Raw genomic sequence first — 17,193 nt, 5'->3', positions numbered from 1 at the left:
TAATCTCAGGTACTTGCTGATGACATACAGAATGGTTAAGCATGTGTTTACAAAGATTCCTTTTATTCGCTGACAGTCACGTTCTAGGAACTATTTTCATTTGGGTGTGTGCTAAACACTCAAGCCTTCTGTATTTTTGTTTGTTTGTTTGCTTGCTTGCTTGTTTGTTTTATTTTCCCCCCAAATCTTTATCACAGATCACTATATTTTCTCCTGACATAGTCTGAAACAACCTAGTTGGCTATTTTACAATGTGACATCCCCTAAGAAGCTGACAGTTACCAGCTTTGGCAGATGTTTTAGCACCCTACCAAAGCAGAATCTGTTTACCAGCTGTACATGGCCTGGAATTATTTGGCTTGAAAGACTGTGTATTAACTTAAATTTCTTTATCACTTTAGCTGACATTTAAGTTTCACTTTGCTCTGCAAAGTCTTAATCTGAAATCGAGTATGACCAAACAGAGTACATTTTCAGGGAAGGTGTTAGCACAGCACTGCAGGAAGGAAATCTTATCAGCTTTGTTGAGCTTGGTTGGTTAGTTTTATGGGGAGTCGTTTGTCAGCAGAATCGAAGGCAACGCAGCTGCAAAGGACTGGCTAGGAAAATGAGGCCTGATCCAAAGCCCTTTGGAATCCATGCAAAACAATGTTAATTACTTGATCCTTTCCTCTCTGAAGTCGGTGAGATGTTACCAACAGTGAGATGTTATTTCAACAGGAGGAGAAATACGTCTATGCCTTTGATATTCTTTGATATGCATTTCTCAGAGTAGTGATTTCTGCAAATCAAAGCAGAATCAAAACTGTATCTCAGCACACAAACCCAAATGTGAGAAATGAAAATATAAAATATCTGTGGAATATGCCCTTAAGGCACTGAGGATTTGGCATTAATAAAATGAAGACTCTTAATGCAATAATTATCATATTCCTTAGGAAAAGTATCCAAATATACCTCTTTCCTTTGGACAACCAAATCTTTTAAAAGCACTGACCTCACCAAGGACAGAAAAAGGAAAATAAAATTTAATTCTTTTGAATAACGATTTGTTGTACCTTTCATTATGTCCACCTATTTGATTATCTGTAAAATCTTCTCAAAATTCAAATATATCTTACAACATGATATGTGTCCCAAAAGAAATTTCAAACTTCTCAAGGTTCTGGTTGTTGTTTTTCAGAACTTGAGAAATGTTTTTATGATTTGTGATTAAAACAGCATTACCAAAGGTGCCATTATCCTTTACATGAAATGAAATGACATTATAAAATGAGACTTTGTTGTAGGAATAAATATGGGATGATAATTCTATGCCTTACTAAAATGAGAACTATCTTAGAGAGTTCTAGGCTCATTCTTCTGCTTTCAAAGAAGGAAGTTTTGGATTTTGAAGAGGCCAGTGCTGACAAGCTGAATACTGTCTATATGAGATAGCAGTTGTCAAAGTGTCTTAGGAAATGGATCAATTAATATACAATGATAGTGGAAGCAAGATATTATCCTGTGCTCAGATTTGGTGTATGATTAATATTTTTGTATTAATGAAACCCATTTTAGCTTCAGGGAGATTAACCAGCAAGCAGATGTGATCGAAAAAGTAAAATTTCCTATACTTGTGTCTGTAACTTGTTTCAGATAAGCTCTGTCCCCTTTCTGTCAAAATAACAGCAAAAACATTCACATATGAAAACAAAAGAATAAACCAAAACAAACAAAGAAACCACCAACCCACCCCAGTTCATGCCCCAGACCTAAAAAGGACTAATGTTACCAGCCTGGAAATGTTTTACTGGCTGGGTGTGCTGAGGGATAGTTTCTTAGAAGTCACCCTCTTAAAGGATATAGGCAACAATAAAAATCCTGGTACTTCTGTGCTGGGGTGGGGAAGTAGGGGAGCCCTACTACTGTTACTGCAGCAGAAGCTGTGTGTGGCTAATATGAGGAAGGTGGGGTGATGAGGCACCTATCCCCAAACTTCCCAAACAGTTGTCTGTGGGAAGAGGGCTAGAAAATAAGGTAGGTGTGTTTTGTTGATACTTCTCTGTTTTTTTAATCAAGAAACAAATATTTGTTGTTTACCAGAGAACCAAAATGTTTTGAACTGTTCCTCAGCAGACATGTATAAATTCATTAATGTGTTTAGAAACTTGAACAGAAATATTTCTTATAAAGTGTCTCACACTAGAGTAATTTCATTATATGACAAGGGTATTATCTGATACATTCAGGATTGGGTAGGAAGGGCTATTTCCTGAACATGTGGTAAGAAAATCCAGCTATTACAGGCTCCTGGAAAATTACATGCTCCCACATAAAGAAATCAGCTTCCTTTCCTTTGATCTATTTTCTTTTCCACAATCTATAAAGCAAAATTCCTTTAAAAGAACCTCTCTAATGGCTTATTGCTCATTAAAAAGAAAAATAAAATTGTATTTAACTGATTGTCAGCAGACATGAATATGATGACAAACTTCAAACCATAAGCTGGAAAATACCTGTGGCCTATCATGGGATGTAGTAGAATGTCAAGGTTCTTACCTTCATACAAAGGTTTCACCCTCATAAGACCCCACGAGGAAGAGAAGACTTACTTCATTCACCCTATAGATCACAAACCAATACACTCGATACATGTATGACTTGCACAAAGGCATAAAGAAGGTGAGTGGTGGAGGAGGGAGTTCAGCCTGGTCTCCTGAGACCCAGGCTGCAACACTAACAACCAGAGCATCTCTTGTATGAAAAAGTCGAGTTAATCTGAAGAAATCCACAATTAATAAGAAAAGATCAGACAGATCATTTAAATACCATAAGAAGGTATTTTATTGTGCTGGATATGTAGATAGTATTACATTTACCAAAATTTGAATAAATAGGCTTGCACATGTCAGGAAGGAGAGTGCTTTATATCGTCAGCCACAGTGAGAGGATGAACACCCTACGGCAGCGTTACAGGCGTGACTTTATGCGAGTTGATAGGGCTGGACTATTTTTCATAAGGTCTATTCTAATTCCTTTCTCAAGTCCTTTAAAAGGGGGAGAACAGCCTAGGACTGACAAAATAAATAAATAAATAAATAAATTACAAGCAGCGGCACTGTCAAAAATAATGCGTTATGGAAGGGGAAGCTCTGCAGCACTGAAGGAAGTCACTGTTTTATTTCATGGTTGTGTGTCCCACACTTGACATAAGGGAGGGTGGGCTACAGTAGCCAACAGAACTACATGTAATGCCAAATTTGTAGTTCTTGATTAGTATTTATCAAACTAATCTTTAGTGAAGTGTATTCATTTTACCCCAGAGAGATTAGATCGTGTCTAAGCCGTGTTTTCCTTTGGAAAGAGGTAGGTGTGACTGTGATAAAGAATTTCTTAATTCCGGTTAAGTAACATCTAATGAAACATAATTTTAAAAGATGGTTATGATAAGAGTTAAGATTAGGGAGTATGAAATATACATTTATCTTCTGACCATTGGCAAAGGTCATGTGTTTAGGGACAATCAGTAAACATACTAATCGGAGTCATTAGAATAGCAAGGTCCCTGGTAGTCTTTCTGCAGCCCTTGACATGCCTTGACATGCCTCCCTTTTTACAGGGAGTGCTTTAAAATTCCAGAAGGATTTGGCAGGGGAGGGTTATCTTTTTAGAGACTTACTAACTTTTTCTGAGAGGAGCGAAGGGAAGAGGACACCTGGTAAAGTTGTAAGCATCTTTCCTAACTAAGAAAGAGCATCTTTCCTAAAGGAGGGAGTTTGGGAATATTGCCCAGGAAAGGTTCAATTAATTTTGTCTTTGTATTTTCTGGGCCATCTGTGGAGGAATCTTGCCTTCATGGGACTTTTAATGCTGGACTGAAACTAGCAAGACTTTGTTCAATCACATTGATATTATTTCTTTACTATGCACTTGCCCCTTTGCTAACTCCAGATTACTTTTGCTAAGAGAGTTTTCTCATTCCTTGTTCTTGTGTTCCTCAAGGCTGCATTATCTTTTTGATAGTAGGAAAATGGTATGCGCCTTTTTTTTTATTCTAGCTTTTATCACTTTGAGGAAAAAAGTACTCTTACTCTCCCAAAGTTAAGTAAGCAGATAAACATACTGCAACTCAAAAGTTAATGACCAAATAAAAGTTAGGTTCAGCTAAGCAAGACCCAAGAAGCTAGAAGACAAATTTCGACCCAGATGAGAGGTATTGTCCGCAATTAAATGTGGACAATTGTTGACAAATTATTGTTGTTGACGCTGACAAATTTCAGAGAAGTGGTGAAATGCTTGGCTCCTTAGAGACTGTGTTACATTCAGCTGCGTGTGGATAAGTAGGGCTGCATTCACACCTGCTTTCTCTCCATGCTATACAAAGCAGCTTTAAATTTGGCTCAGAGCAGACAAATGTGAAAAAGGTCAGGTAGCTCATGGCATGGGAGACAAGGGTCCTGCTCCCACAGGCTTCTTCAAGGTCACTTAAGGTATAGTGTGTGTGGCACATGTCAAAATATTTCTGACTGTTTTCAGTCACTTAAAGAAATGGTAGGCCTGCTGAGGTTTTTAAAGTGTTAGGTTAGTAGATACATAGATAGCAGATGCTCTGGCCGCAGAGCATTTTATCCTCCTGTTGCAGCAGTTCAAGTGAGTGCTACTTGTTTGTGTTCTTTCTTTTTCGTAAAACCTCGCCTCCACCATCAGCAAGGTGTTGTTGCTAATGAAAGTCAAGCAATGTAGTGCAAGCACAGCTCTGTTACCGTTCTTGAACTTTCTTCCCAGTAGCCTTCTACTTACTCGCCGCCCTAACCTTTCTGCGTACACGACAACTCTCAGCTTGCCCAAATACCCCACCTAAGCCAGCCGAAGCCGTGTCCGCGTTGCCCGTTTCGCTCCGTGACAGACGCGGTGACAGACGTGCCGCTGCGCGGTGCTGCGCAGGTGGCGGCCTCGCCGATGCCTCTGAGGGGAGCCGCGGGGGGCAGCGCCGCCGGGGGAGCTCCCGGGAGCACCGGCAGGACTCACCCCATCCCCGTGCCCGCCCCAGGCCGCGAGGGGGCGCAGAGAAGAGCCGCTCGGCGGGGCCGCGCACCTTGCTGCCAGCCCCCGGGCGCCAGGCGGTGGCTCGCATGGGGCTGGGGCAGCCGGGCTGCCCGCCCCGGCCCGCCCCGGCCGCCGGCCCCGCCCCGAGCAGCGCCGTGCCCAGCCGCGCCGTGCCGAGCCGCGGGCAGCATGCGGAGCGCCGCTGTCGCCGCCACCGGTAGGGTCGCGCTGCTGCGGGCGGAGCAGGTGCGGCGGGAGCGGGGCTGGGGTCGGGGCCGTCCCGGTCCCGGTCCCTGTCCGTGTCCCTGTCCCTTGGCAGGGGCTGTGGGCGAGGGCGGCGCTGGGCGGGCCGGGGCCGCTGTGCTCCCTGACCGGGGCCGCGGCGCTCCCCCGGCGGTGCCGGCCCGGGGCCGTGGCCAGGCGGGGGGCTTAGGGCGAGGTAGGAAAAGGAGCGAGAGCCCTCGGCTTCGAGAGTCCCTGCTAGCGCCCCGAGAGAACGCCCTGCAACACCGAAGGGGGCCATTAGGTCGGACGCGTCTTAATGAGCGTGTTAATGAGCGTGACACCCTGCTCTGCTCACCTTCCGGGCTAATTGAACGTGGCATCTGCTGGGCTTTTGTTTATGCTTTGAAGTATGTCTTAATCTACGAGACTAATTGTCTTGTCGTGTTCGCTCTGGTTTTTTGTGTGTAAGTCCAACATGTGACTTGAATGCAGATAGCTGGCAAAGGGTTGGTTTGAAGACTGGCGAGTGTAGATTTATTTGCCCCTAGGCTTACACGGTTGAACCAGTATCAAAAAGTTTTCAGTTCTCTCTTTAACTAGCTTATCGGGAAAGATCTGGAGGTCTCTGCCGACTTTAAAAACCGTTTACAATTGGCAACCTTGCTGGCACTTTCAGCCAAAATGTGATCCGAGCATGGAAACCGAACTGCATTCTTGCATCTAAAGATGGTCCCTGCAGGTCAAAACTGAGGCATGTTGGCATGGCCAGGAAACTTCATATAAGCAGGTTTTTTTCTTTTAATTTCCCTTTTTTTCTTTTCTCTCTAAAGACTCCAGATCTTGTAATAAGGCAGAGCACAGCAGTCTCCTGCTGCCATGCCCAGCTGGGGTGTAGCTGCCCCCTTTCTGGCTCTGCTGTTGGTTTTGAGGAAGTTCTTAATCTCACTATGTGACTCAGTGTCCTAATCTTTAAACTGGCCTAATAGGACTTGTCACACTTGCCTCCCAGGGATATTAACATCTAATTGGTGTTCACTGAAGTACCTTCATCTGGGAGAAAAGAGGGCATCTTGCTTCCCTCATTTCGCCATTCTGTGTTGGTTGCTAAACATATTACGTGGGTGGAAAACAGATTATCCAACGACCAAACTGGAATTCATGTCTCTTATCATTTACACAAGCACTCTAAGTGTTTGTCCGTGTATGATTACTTTGAAGGATCTGGCTATTTCACTAAACACAACAGTTTTTATCATTTCCAGAGAACAGATTGTATGGAAACTTCAGTTGTAAAGAATTGTACTGAAGTATCAGCAAACTTCTCTCCTGGCTCTGGAGATAGCATATTTTTTATTTTTTTTTCTCTGCATGTTATGAGGCTAGTTAAAGCTTTGAGAATTGAAATTATACTCACTCACTTCACCGTCCATGTATCCTTGATCTGAGTCTTACTTAGACCGAATCTTATGTTCCGTCTTGTTTTTTGTCATGTTTCACTTCTTTAAAATCTGAAAAAAATGTACAATAATTTTACCATTCTCTGTTTGAAAATAGAAGTTGTCTTTAAAATACAAGTGCTGTTTTTATCTCTGTAACCATTTCACTTGCTGCCCAGAGTAGTAATGAGCCACTTACTCCCCTGACTTGAATCTTACCCCACCTCCTCCTTATCGCTGCTGCCTCCCCCCTCGGGCAGATAGCAGAGCCTGCAGTGGCAGTAATGCAGGGCTGGGGTCACCAGCAGCACATGCCACAGGACATGAATATTCTCTAAATCAGCTGTTGTGAGTGTCACCTGTGAGTGTTGTGAGTGTGCACCTTTGTGTCGCACAGGTGTAAAGGTCTCTTTTCATCTAAAGCCTCAGGTTTAGAAATTTTGGGGCCTTTTCCTGCATCTTCTTCACACAGCAAGACTGCGTGCTGTCAGGCTGTTCTATGACATTCAGCTGGTGCATTTTATTCAGTCCTGCTGTTTAGCAAAACATGTATTATCCCCCACATTAAATAAACCTATCGAGTTAATACCTGATGAATAAATAAAAGCTTTAAAATGCTGCTTGATATTGGCGGCTGCTCTTATCTTCGTATTACTTGAAGAAGGTATTGAAGGTGCGGCTTATAATGTGCAGCTGAGAAATGAAATTCCAGTGGAAAACTGAAGGATGCTGCAGTCAAATGCCTCTTGCCATATGGCCAGCAGCAAGTGGCCTGACTTCTGGTTTATCTGTGAAAGTGGACAAGTTCTTTACTGGCTTGTTAAGTGCTCAGAAATGAGAAGTCACCTCTGTTTTAAACTGAATTTTTTTTTTTTTTTTTTTGTTCTTAATTGTCTTACTGTTGCCCTAAAGATGTACAGCAGTGTGGTAAGCTCAGTGCTGGGTGGTGGTTGCACTGCTGTTTGTGAGGAGTTCAGATTTCCTTTGGTTTTGTCAAGGATCTAGAAGTAGGTATTGCCTAAAAAGATTTTATTTTTCTAAGGTACTCTGAAGCAGAGTTTTTCTTGTCTGGTGTCCATGCCCCATTCCTTGTGGAGATCAGAGAGGCTATTTTTTGGCTGGATGTTCTTAAGTGTAAGAAACCATAAAATGAGAGGTGATTGCTATCCAGTTTCTCTGCGAATATGCTCTACGTCTTTCACCTCTTTTAGCATGTACCTTGCATCTGCTCCAGCTGTCTCACTGCTCTGGTATTTTATAATTAGTATCTTGAAAACTCAAGGGAAAACTTTCAAATGCTATATATTTCCCACTGGGACTCTTTCACGTGGCTGTAACATTTGTTGTGAGTCCTTGGTAACGTGTATCTGTTCCTCAGGAGTCCTTCCTCTGTCTGATTCCCCTGGTGTCAGCAGGAAAACTAGCTTTCTAGTGGAAGAGGCTTTGTTTCTGAGGAGCATGATGTATTTTGTTTCCCTTAAAAATGGTATCATTGTCAGGTGGCTGAAATTGAGGTCTGCCTTCCTGTATGGTACTTCTGTTTTGTCAGCTTGCTTGTGTCTTGCATCCAGGGTGAGTGAGCTACAGGAAGGCTGAGGGGTTGCTCTGTGTCTGTACAGGCAGCCTGGCACGCATATATATGTATAATACACGTGTACTTGTATAATATACATTTACAGCATATGTGAGCAAATTGTTTCTTTGATGCAGCTTTTCAAGCTTTCTTTTTGAAGAGTCCTCGTGTACTTGCCATGAATTTGAAAAATGCAGCCTCTGCTCTGCGTCTGGCACCCTGGCTGCTAAGGGAGGGCATGCTGTTTGGTTTGCTTGTCACTAGGACCAGTTTTAGAGGTGTTTATGCTGCCAGATTGACTCCTTCAGAAGTGGTATTAGTAGTTCGGGGTATTCCAGCACCATACACTAGCCTGTTTCCAGAAAATAGAGATATTCTGAATTAAGGCTATTAAGCATCCACTGGTTCAGCGACTGCAGATACCCAGTTAATATTGTATTGTGACACATTCTGGAAATTGCTGGGTTTATTTTTGACGTGGAGAAGATGACTAAGAATAATTCTTTCATCTGTGCATAGTTGCATTTACAAGCAAGTGAAAACATCCCTAAAATGATCTTTAGTCATATTTAGACTCTTAGTTCCATGAAAGGAAAAAAAATCTGCCTTGGGTTTAAATCTGAGCTGTGTATGCTATCAAGCCCTTTTCCTGCTCCAGACTGCTGTTCAGTGAGGGATTTTGTTTTGTTTTCTCCTCTAAATGTTCTGGGGCAATCTAATGTGTGAGGCAGGGGGAGGAAGTCCAGTTCCTTGTCAGAAAGGTGGATGCTACCACAACACAAATTATGATGGACATTACTGCCCTGGCTCATGTTCAGTTCAAGTTCTGATTGTGTTTATTTCAGTGTCCCAGTAACTCAGATGTAACTAGGAGGAAAGTCTGAACTTGTGTTCATTTATTTATTTTTTTTTTTCCCATCTTAGAGATGTAATGGTAAGACCTTGTGAGAAGGGAATCATTCTGAAGACAACCCATGTCTTCAGAGATGACCTACCTGGCTCTTTGCTACACTTTTCCTACACCTGGAACCTTGCTACGTTTTGTTAATTGGTCTTCAAAAGCTAGCTATTTTGGGTCTGACTCCTTCAGACAGATGGTTTAATTGAATTGTGTTGGGAATATTAGGATTAGATTTAAATTTTTGTTCTTATCACCAACATTAGCATTGGTTTGGACAAATAATGCCAGTGGTTACTTTACTCGCTACATTCAGTCAAGCGGCTTTCACTGATACAGATTTTAAAATGACTCTAAATGTGTGTTACAGAGTTTTGGCTTCTTTAAAAGCAGGTTCTTCGGATCTGTTAGTCCATGGTAAACCCTTCTCAGACCTTTTAAGCTTGCAGCTTATTGCCTGTGTAGACTGCAGTAATGCCTAGGGGGGTGTTGCAGTTTATCCTTCTGTGTAACTGACATAGCCAAGCATCAAAATAGAATTTCCAAAGCCATGTGATTTTTTTTTTTTTTGTTGGGAATACGAGGGTATGTTTTTAACCAACTTTAAATAGTCTTACTGTAATTGTATCACATCCATAAAATTTGAAGAAGACAGAGGGTTGTTTTTAAGTATTGTGTTACTTTTGAAAGACTGAGTGCATCAAAGTGCTCCTTAGTTTAGGTAACATATTTTGCTGTTGTCTTACTTGAATAGTCAATTCCAATAACCAGTTGGAAGGTTTTTAAATCTTCTAAGACATTCCTTTGTAATCCACCATCTTCAAATCAAATATGAAGGAGTCCAGCTACAAATCATTAACCATTCAAAAAAAATAATAATAACAAAAGCTGGAGCAGGAGATGCTTGTTTTCCCCCCTATCTTTGAGAAGACTTGTGTTTGGCAGATAGTGAAATTCTTACTGTATCTAAAAGATTGAGTATATTGCAGTAACTGTAATCCATGTTACTGGCTGAGGTGAGTCCCATCTGTTAGCAGCGTTAGGGATGTGCAGTAGTCTTGTCCTTTAGACCTGTGTGCACAGGGATCAGCACAGATGGATTTAGAGAAACAAATGCGGTCTCTGAAGGCAGTCGCTAAATGCAAGCTAGAAGTTCATCATGCAATGTAATGCAGTCTTTGCTGACACTCTTTTCAGCTGAAAAAAAGCCCCTCTGGTTAAACATTACCCTTAATGAACTTTACAAGATAGTAGGTAGTTTTTGTTTTCTTCTTACTCATGATATCGGCTTCCTTTTGTAGAGGGTCATTTATTGTATCTATTGTATGTGCTTGTTGTCAGGCTTTTTATTATGGATTTTCTTCATGCTGTGTCACCTTGTGCTGAGATGGGGAATAATTTTAAGTTGCAGTCTGAACAGAGTAGGAGAAGATTTGTGAATATATGTGAATGAGTGTTCTCTCAGATCCAAACTCATAGCCTTCTCTCTGTGTTAGGTTTTCCCCTTTCAGAGAGTGCTACGAATTCCTGTGGTTGTCACATGTGCTTTATTGCTATCACTTTAGAAAATTGTTTAGATAATTGCACAGCTGTAGGGATAGCAGATACTGAATTATGGGGCCATTTTTCAGATTTCATGGTGTTGCTTCATAAGATGAATGCAAAACGTAGGCTCCTTCCATTTCTATCTATGGATTAAAAAAAAAAAAAGCAGCTGACACTCCTCTGTTTGGTATTTGTATTCAGAACATTAATGTGGTTGAATGAATATCAGAAATGTGCACATTTAAGGCTTGGAAACAAGCTCCGTAAATATGAACTATTGGTGCATATTCAAAGCCAATAGTGAGTGTGTGTAACCAAATACCTCTTGCTGTAATTACTCTTTGAAACATTGCCCTTGCACCGAGTCAACATTAGGTGTCCTAGCAAATGCATTAGGAAGAATAAGACTTGTGTAAAGGACTCAGTATGTCCCAATAACGAGCCTATTAAGACAGAAGAAACGTCTTTCTGTTGTTCTGATGGGGATGTATATAAGAGGGGGGAAGGATTAGGGTGGTTGACTTTATTTCCTGGAAATGAATAGCATACGTTTTTCAGTGTATAAAAACGGATATTACTCAGTTTGTGACGGGCTTCCTAGTAAAAGTGTCTTGAAGCGGGGATTGGCTTAAATCTGTTGCTTGCATTCCTGGCATACAGTATTATGTGATGCTATCTTGTCACAGAGGCATGCAGTGTGCCTTGATGTATAAATAACCCTGTGTGTCAAAGGTAATTTGAGACAATGTGCCAAATATTTAATGAAGTGCTGGGCCTTGTCCTGTGTACCTGGTATATATTTAGGAGTAGGTATCTGAGATGAAACTGCAGCAGTGGGGTGGTGAGTAATATCCCCCACACATACTGCAGAGCTGCTCTGCACAGCACAGCAGGACACAACGAGTGCTACAGCTCAGCTGCGTTTTGTTTGTGACTTTGATACTTAGATAAGGAGACAGGAAAATAGGTTAATATACTCTAGGCCAACCTGCCTTTGTGCCTGCTGAGGAGCAGAGAATCACCTTTAATATTCTCTGGGGAGTAATTTTAATGACTACTTCACATCTCAGTTGTGAAGATAAACATGGAATAGCATGCAGAGGGGGGTGGCTTTGTACTGTCAGGAGCACCGCTTCTCCCCTGCAGGTGGACTCAGCAGGAAGCTGACCGCAGGCAGTTGGGCACTCTTTGATGCTGAATTATGGTGTCCTGAGCCCGATGGCAGTCCTAAGAGGAAGGGGGCTGTGGGAGATGCAAAGCAGCAGGTGCTGGAATGGGAGAGGGGAGCCGTGGTGTACCCGAGAGCTTGGCAGAGGCCTGGGTGTAGGCAGCAGAGGTGGGTGCTGGCCCCTTGCTTGGACAGAAGGCTGCTGTCAGGGTTTACTTCTGGTCTGGGGATGGAACTCTACAATGGAGAGTTTTCTTCTCTGTATTTATGTTGGAAAGGAGATCTGCAAGGTCTTCAGCTTATACTTGTCTATGTAAAAATGCAAAGTGGAATATTATTTTCTTTGCATTTTCTTTTTTGCTGAGGAAGGAGCTGTGGTTATTTCCTTAATACATGAGTGTAGAGGATCCAGTAATGTTTTTAATGTTTTTCATGACAAATGCAGAAGCTTGGTCATATCTTAAGGCTTTTTTATGCATGCATTTAAGTACACACCACTGAACGTACGTATAGCTGCTTCTTCAGCTACTACCTGACTTAATGATTAGTAACTTGTGTGTAGGAGCATCTCCAATCTCAGTTATGGAGTCAAAATGTTTGTCTCCCATTTACTGTATTCATCATGCATTGGTACGGAACAAAAGGAATTGCACAGCTATTTCAGAGGAGGGTGAGACACCTCTGTGTGTTGTTATATAAGGTACCTCCAATGTTCAATCTGGCAGCAAAGTACACAAATGAATTAGCACTGTTTGATAGCTTCTTGACTCAGCTTTTTCTAACGGATTTATATGCATCCTTCAGGTGGCCAGGTAAAGCAGGTAGTTTTACAAAACCATGTTGATATGAAACTCTTTTGCTCTTTGAGGTAAAGATGTGGGTTCTTTGACAAGTAAAACATTCAGTGGGAGATGACTGATGTAGACTTAAGAGGATACTTGTGCCTAAGGTGATTCGGCTCATTTGAAACCTCAAGCTAATATAACTACCAATATAATCTGGAAAATAGCTATATAATGATTTAAGTGTCACTGTTAGTTCACTGATTTCTAAGGTAAATAAATGAATGTCATACATAGTGCAGCAGGTCTGCATTTGCATACAAGAAGTAAATATTGGTCTGTGACAAACTTCTCACTCTCCTAGATCACAAAGCCTGTGGATGACTTCTTTTCAGTTTTATTGACTCTACTGAAGTAACGTATGGATAAACAAAGAATGTGAAGACTTTCCTTGTCTATCTACCTACCTGTCTATCCTATAGCCAGTATGTTAACCCCCATGCAAAATTTATTGAAAGTGCATGTGAGAAAGAGAGAGTTACTGGAACTTCTACAAAGTAGAGTGGTGGTGGTTGTTTTTTTTCCTATTAAGTTTTCTTAAACATCATTTGCAGTGTTCTGTCTCTTTTCATACAGATAACTTTTTTTGTTGTATTTTAGGGGCGGGGGTGAGATAAGACGAAATTACCTTTTATTTTCACAGTGGTGGTTGAGTACTGATGTACCAGAATACGTGCTTAGTCATATGCTGTGATGCCGATAAGTTTCACCTGGCACGCCCCAGCAGGTGCAGTCCCTCCCCTGTTTTCAGCAGAGCCATCTCTGGTGCAACTGTAGGTGACTGCATTCGTTTTATAGCAGTGGCACAGTGTAATGATAACCTTTCCAATGCTAAGGGGTGGTGGAAACAGCTGAACTTTCTTCTTGTAGAACATGTTTAAAAATTTTACTCAAGGTGCTTTGACCTGAAGATTTTCATCAGTGTCAGTTACAGCAGCTGTAGGGACTTTCTGTAAGCAAGGAAGTGGCAGCGAGACTTGCACCAAAGATATTTTTCTTCCACCAAAATTGTATTTTACTTGCTCATTCAGATCTTTTGCCTTTACCTGTTCCTCTTCCCATTATTTTTTCTCCTCTAAGTCTATATTCTAGATTATATTCCTACCACTTGGGATAAAAATTCCAGCAGTAATATTTCAGCCTTATGCCATGAGATATGTGGATGAGCAACCTTGTAGGGATCAAAAAATAGTTTGTAGGCAAAAATGTGGTGAAATTCATTTGGGAACTCCTGTTATAGTTGTGTTGGTACCTGTTGCTAACAATCTGGGTTTTCTGTGGGGAACTGGAAGCATGCTGGGTTTTTTATGCCTCTTACCATGGGAAGTATTTGTGCCTATTAGGGTACGGCAGGCTGTCAGGGGCTGAGGGACTCCTCTGTAAAGGCAGCACCTGCAAGCACGGTGCACTTCTCCCGCCTGCTAGGGTGTTTTGTAGATCCAGAGAACTGGAGGCAGGTTAGTAGTGGCTGTGCTGAAGGTCCTTGGGTAAGATTGCTGGCCCTGCCTGTTGGGTGTGTGCTGTAAGCAGATTTACCAGTCGTCAAACCTGACCTTTTAACCTGCTGGTTAAGACCTTTAATTAATAGACCTTTGCCAGAGTGCTGTGAGACATGGCAGCTCTGGAGCAGCCCTGCCGGTACAGGTCTGCCCTAAGGTAAAGGGGTAATCAAATAAGCGCAGCTGCCCCAGCTGCTGGCAGTTGGGCTGCCGGGGGCCTGCACAAAACTCCTGATTTTAGGAAGAAAGGGTGCTTTTTGCCTGTTTTATGTACTGACCTATGTAGAATACAATCTGATCTGAAAATACCAAGGTGAGTTGTCTGTGCCTTGCTGTACACTGCCAAGATGCCTCGGAGAAATACGTTCTATAGAAGTTGATTCACGATTATTTTATACACTGTATGTTAGGAAGCCAATGAAGTGCCTTCTGCACTTTTTTCCCCCCAATATTCTCTTAGACCAGCTTTATGTATTCAAAGCAGCGTTTCATGTGCACATTCTATGGGCAACAACAGGAGAGATTGTAGTGGCCACTGAAGTAACTTAGCATCTGTAACTTCTTTATAGTTTCCTTTAGTCTCTTTACTTAACGCAAATGTATAGCATCTTAAGCTTATTTTTCCCACTGATACAAATAACTGAAAAGTTCTCTATGTCCATCACAGAAAACTAGGAATAAACTGTTCTGTACAACACTGACTTGCTGCCTTAGGGCATCTGATAAGCAAGCACTTGGTTGTTTTGAATTTTTTCTTGGAGTGCTTGTGCTGCTCCCCCAGAAGCAGTGCGCGGGTCACAGCCAGGACTGGTGGTCAGCAATGGGCAGAGATGAGAGAGCCCCAACTATAGGTGATGCAGTGGGAGGACCTTGGGTCACGGAGCACATACACACCATCGTGCGAAATACGACAAACAAGTTTCCTGAAAGGCTTCACATCATTAGTGACAGCAGGAGCCCTGGGATGTGCACTCACAAGCACTGTAAAATATCCTTGGGTGTGCAGGTATGTAGTTTTAAATGTGGCAGTTAAAGGTAGCGGGTTAATCTGGCTAGAAAGGAGCCAGTTTTCCCTTGATGCAGACGGCAGTATGTCTGATAGACCTCGTCTGAAAGGAACTCCCTGAAGTTGATAGCATCAGTGAAGAATTTGAGCTCAGTCTAGCTTTGATAGAAACATGAGGTCTGAAAACCCTCTCATCCTCCTAGCTGCCGGAAACACCACCAAGGAGGCACTGATGTTCAAAGCCTTTGCTGTGTTAATCTGTGCATAGGGGAGCTGGAGCATTTGAACTTAATGGAGTTGATGCCGATCTGTGCTGGGCAGGAAGGAGGGCAAGGGTGAAAACTTGCATGCTATACCTTAAAGAAATGGATTTGTGACTGTTGCAGTCACTTCCTGGCTGCTTTTTGCAAGGGCTTCCGATGTAGAAATGCATTATGGAAGTCTCTTGACTTCTATATAAGCTTTTTTCATACTACTGTGTTTTTCAAATTTTATTTTTCTCCTTTGGCTACTGGTTTGAGAGTTTTTGTTCAGATAGTATTCCGCTGTAGTGTGACTTACATCCAAAAGGAAGCACCGTTCCTTGAACATACTGCTTTCAGAGCTGATATAAGCTCATTTTAAACTTGTCCTATACTTCTTCCTTACAGACGATTTAATTTGAGGTTTAGCTTGTATGCTTACTCTCTTTTGAGGGGAGTGAGCTCATACTGTGCAAATTATACCATTTGGTCCTGGTGTGCCAACTACGTGTGCTCCCCTGCTCCCCATGCAGTAAGTGCACAATACCTGAACCAGAATTGTGATCACGTGCCTTTGGGTGCAGTGTATACTGAAAAACCTGTTTTTAACTTCAGTTCAAAACTGAAAGGGGAAATGCTGCAATTTTACATTTCGTCATGGTTCAGCTTTTACTTCAGAGGGCATCTTCACTTTATGCTGTTTATCACTTGCTCATTGCCTTTAGTAATCCAAGTAGCAGTGCCAAGCAACTGTTTGAAACAAAACATTTTGTGTATCTGTGGTGTTTTTTTTTAAAGTCTAAGCTGGAAAGCAAAAAGTGTCTGACAGTACCTCTAAAGTTCTCTTGTTATTTGTATATATCATCCCCCCCAGTCCATCAATGCTTCACAAAGTGGTAAATGATCTTTAGGGGTTTTTCTGTCAGTGTGGGTTTTCTTTGCAGCAGAGTAGTGAAGTGAGTAGTGTTAAATGGGGTCCTTCAGCTGCCCATCCTCACCAGCATCCATCGCTGTGCTGTGAAGGAAGGGACAACAGAATTGGGGCTGCTCCAAACATGGATCCACCCTGTTCTGTCTGCACCTCTCCATCATCAGCCACCTGTGTGCTGATCCTGAGTCCAGAAGGCAGGCTTGGTATGGCAGTGGCAGAGTGAGATGCCAAACACCGATCACTGCAGTCTGTAATTAAAAGGCTAAGAAAGTGCAGCACAAGTGAAGGCTGTCTGTGCTGTTCTCCTGGGTTTATGAGCACTCGGAGCCCTGTGTAGTGATGTCCTTTTGAAAGATGCTGCAACGAAGTCCATGCTGGGTTGTGCAATATTGCTCTTGGGGCGCTGGTTGTGTTAATACTCAACCCCAATAGTAAGACACCTGCTGTATCAGGGCATTAGCTAGCTCTATTCCCAGTGAACTAAAGCATGATACCTTGAGGTTAGATAAAGATCTGTTTGTGCATTTTGGTGAAATAAAAGCCATACTGCTTACCTGTATGCAGAAGAGAGGGAGAAATCTATGCTGATGTGTAACCAGATACAAGTCCAAGCCAATGAATGTTGCAGTCTCAGTACTGAATATGTTTGTGTGTGTGTGTTTTTAATCATATTTGTAAAGTTAAGAACTTCACCGTATTTCCTTTGTATGTTATATCCAAAATTGTTTCTCTGCCTCTCTTATCTGACAGTCGGTTCTCTCTTTTCTTGATTAGTCGCTAAAAGTTGGGCAATATTAAAG

General features: G+C 42.1%; 1 protein-coding gene across 1 annotated transcript in view; it reads left to right on the top strand.

Annotated features, from left to right (window-relative positions):
• Positions 1-5,131: 5,131 nt before the first annotated feature.
• MICAL2 (microtubule associated monooxygenase, calponin and LIM domain containing 2) overlaps positions 5,132-17,193 on the top strand; it is a 124,699-nt gene continuing 112,637 nt past the window's right edge. The window contains 1 exon segment of the mRNA XM_050710802.1: positions 5,132-5,245. The gene's annotated coding sequence lies outside the window, so the exon portion shown is untranslated.

This window comes from Cygnus atratus, chromosome 5, assembly GCF_013377495.2.
Source record: "Cygnus atratus isolate AKBS03 ecotype Queensland, Australia chromosome 5, CAtr_DNAZoo_HiC_assembly, whole genome shotgun sequence".
NCBI classification, from domain to species: Eukaryota; Metazoa; Chordata; class Aves; order Anseriformes; family Anatidae; genus Cygnus; species Cygnus atratus.
The sequence above is the reverse complement of the archived record's forward strand: the minus strand, read 5'-3'. Positions and strand labels throughout refer to the sequence as shown.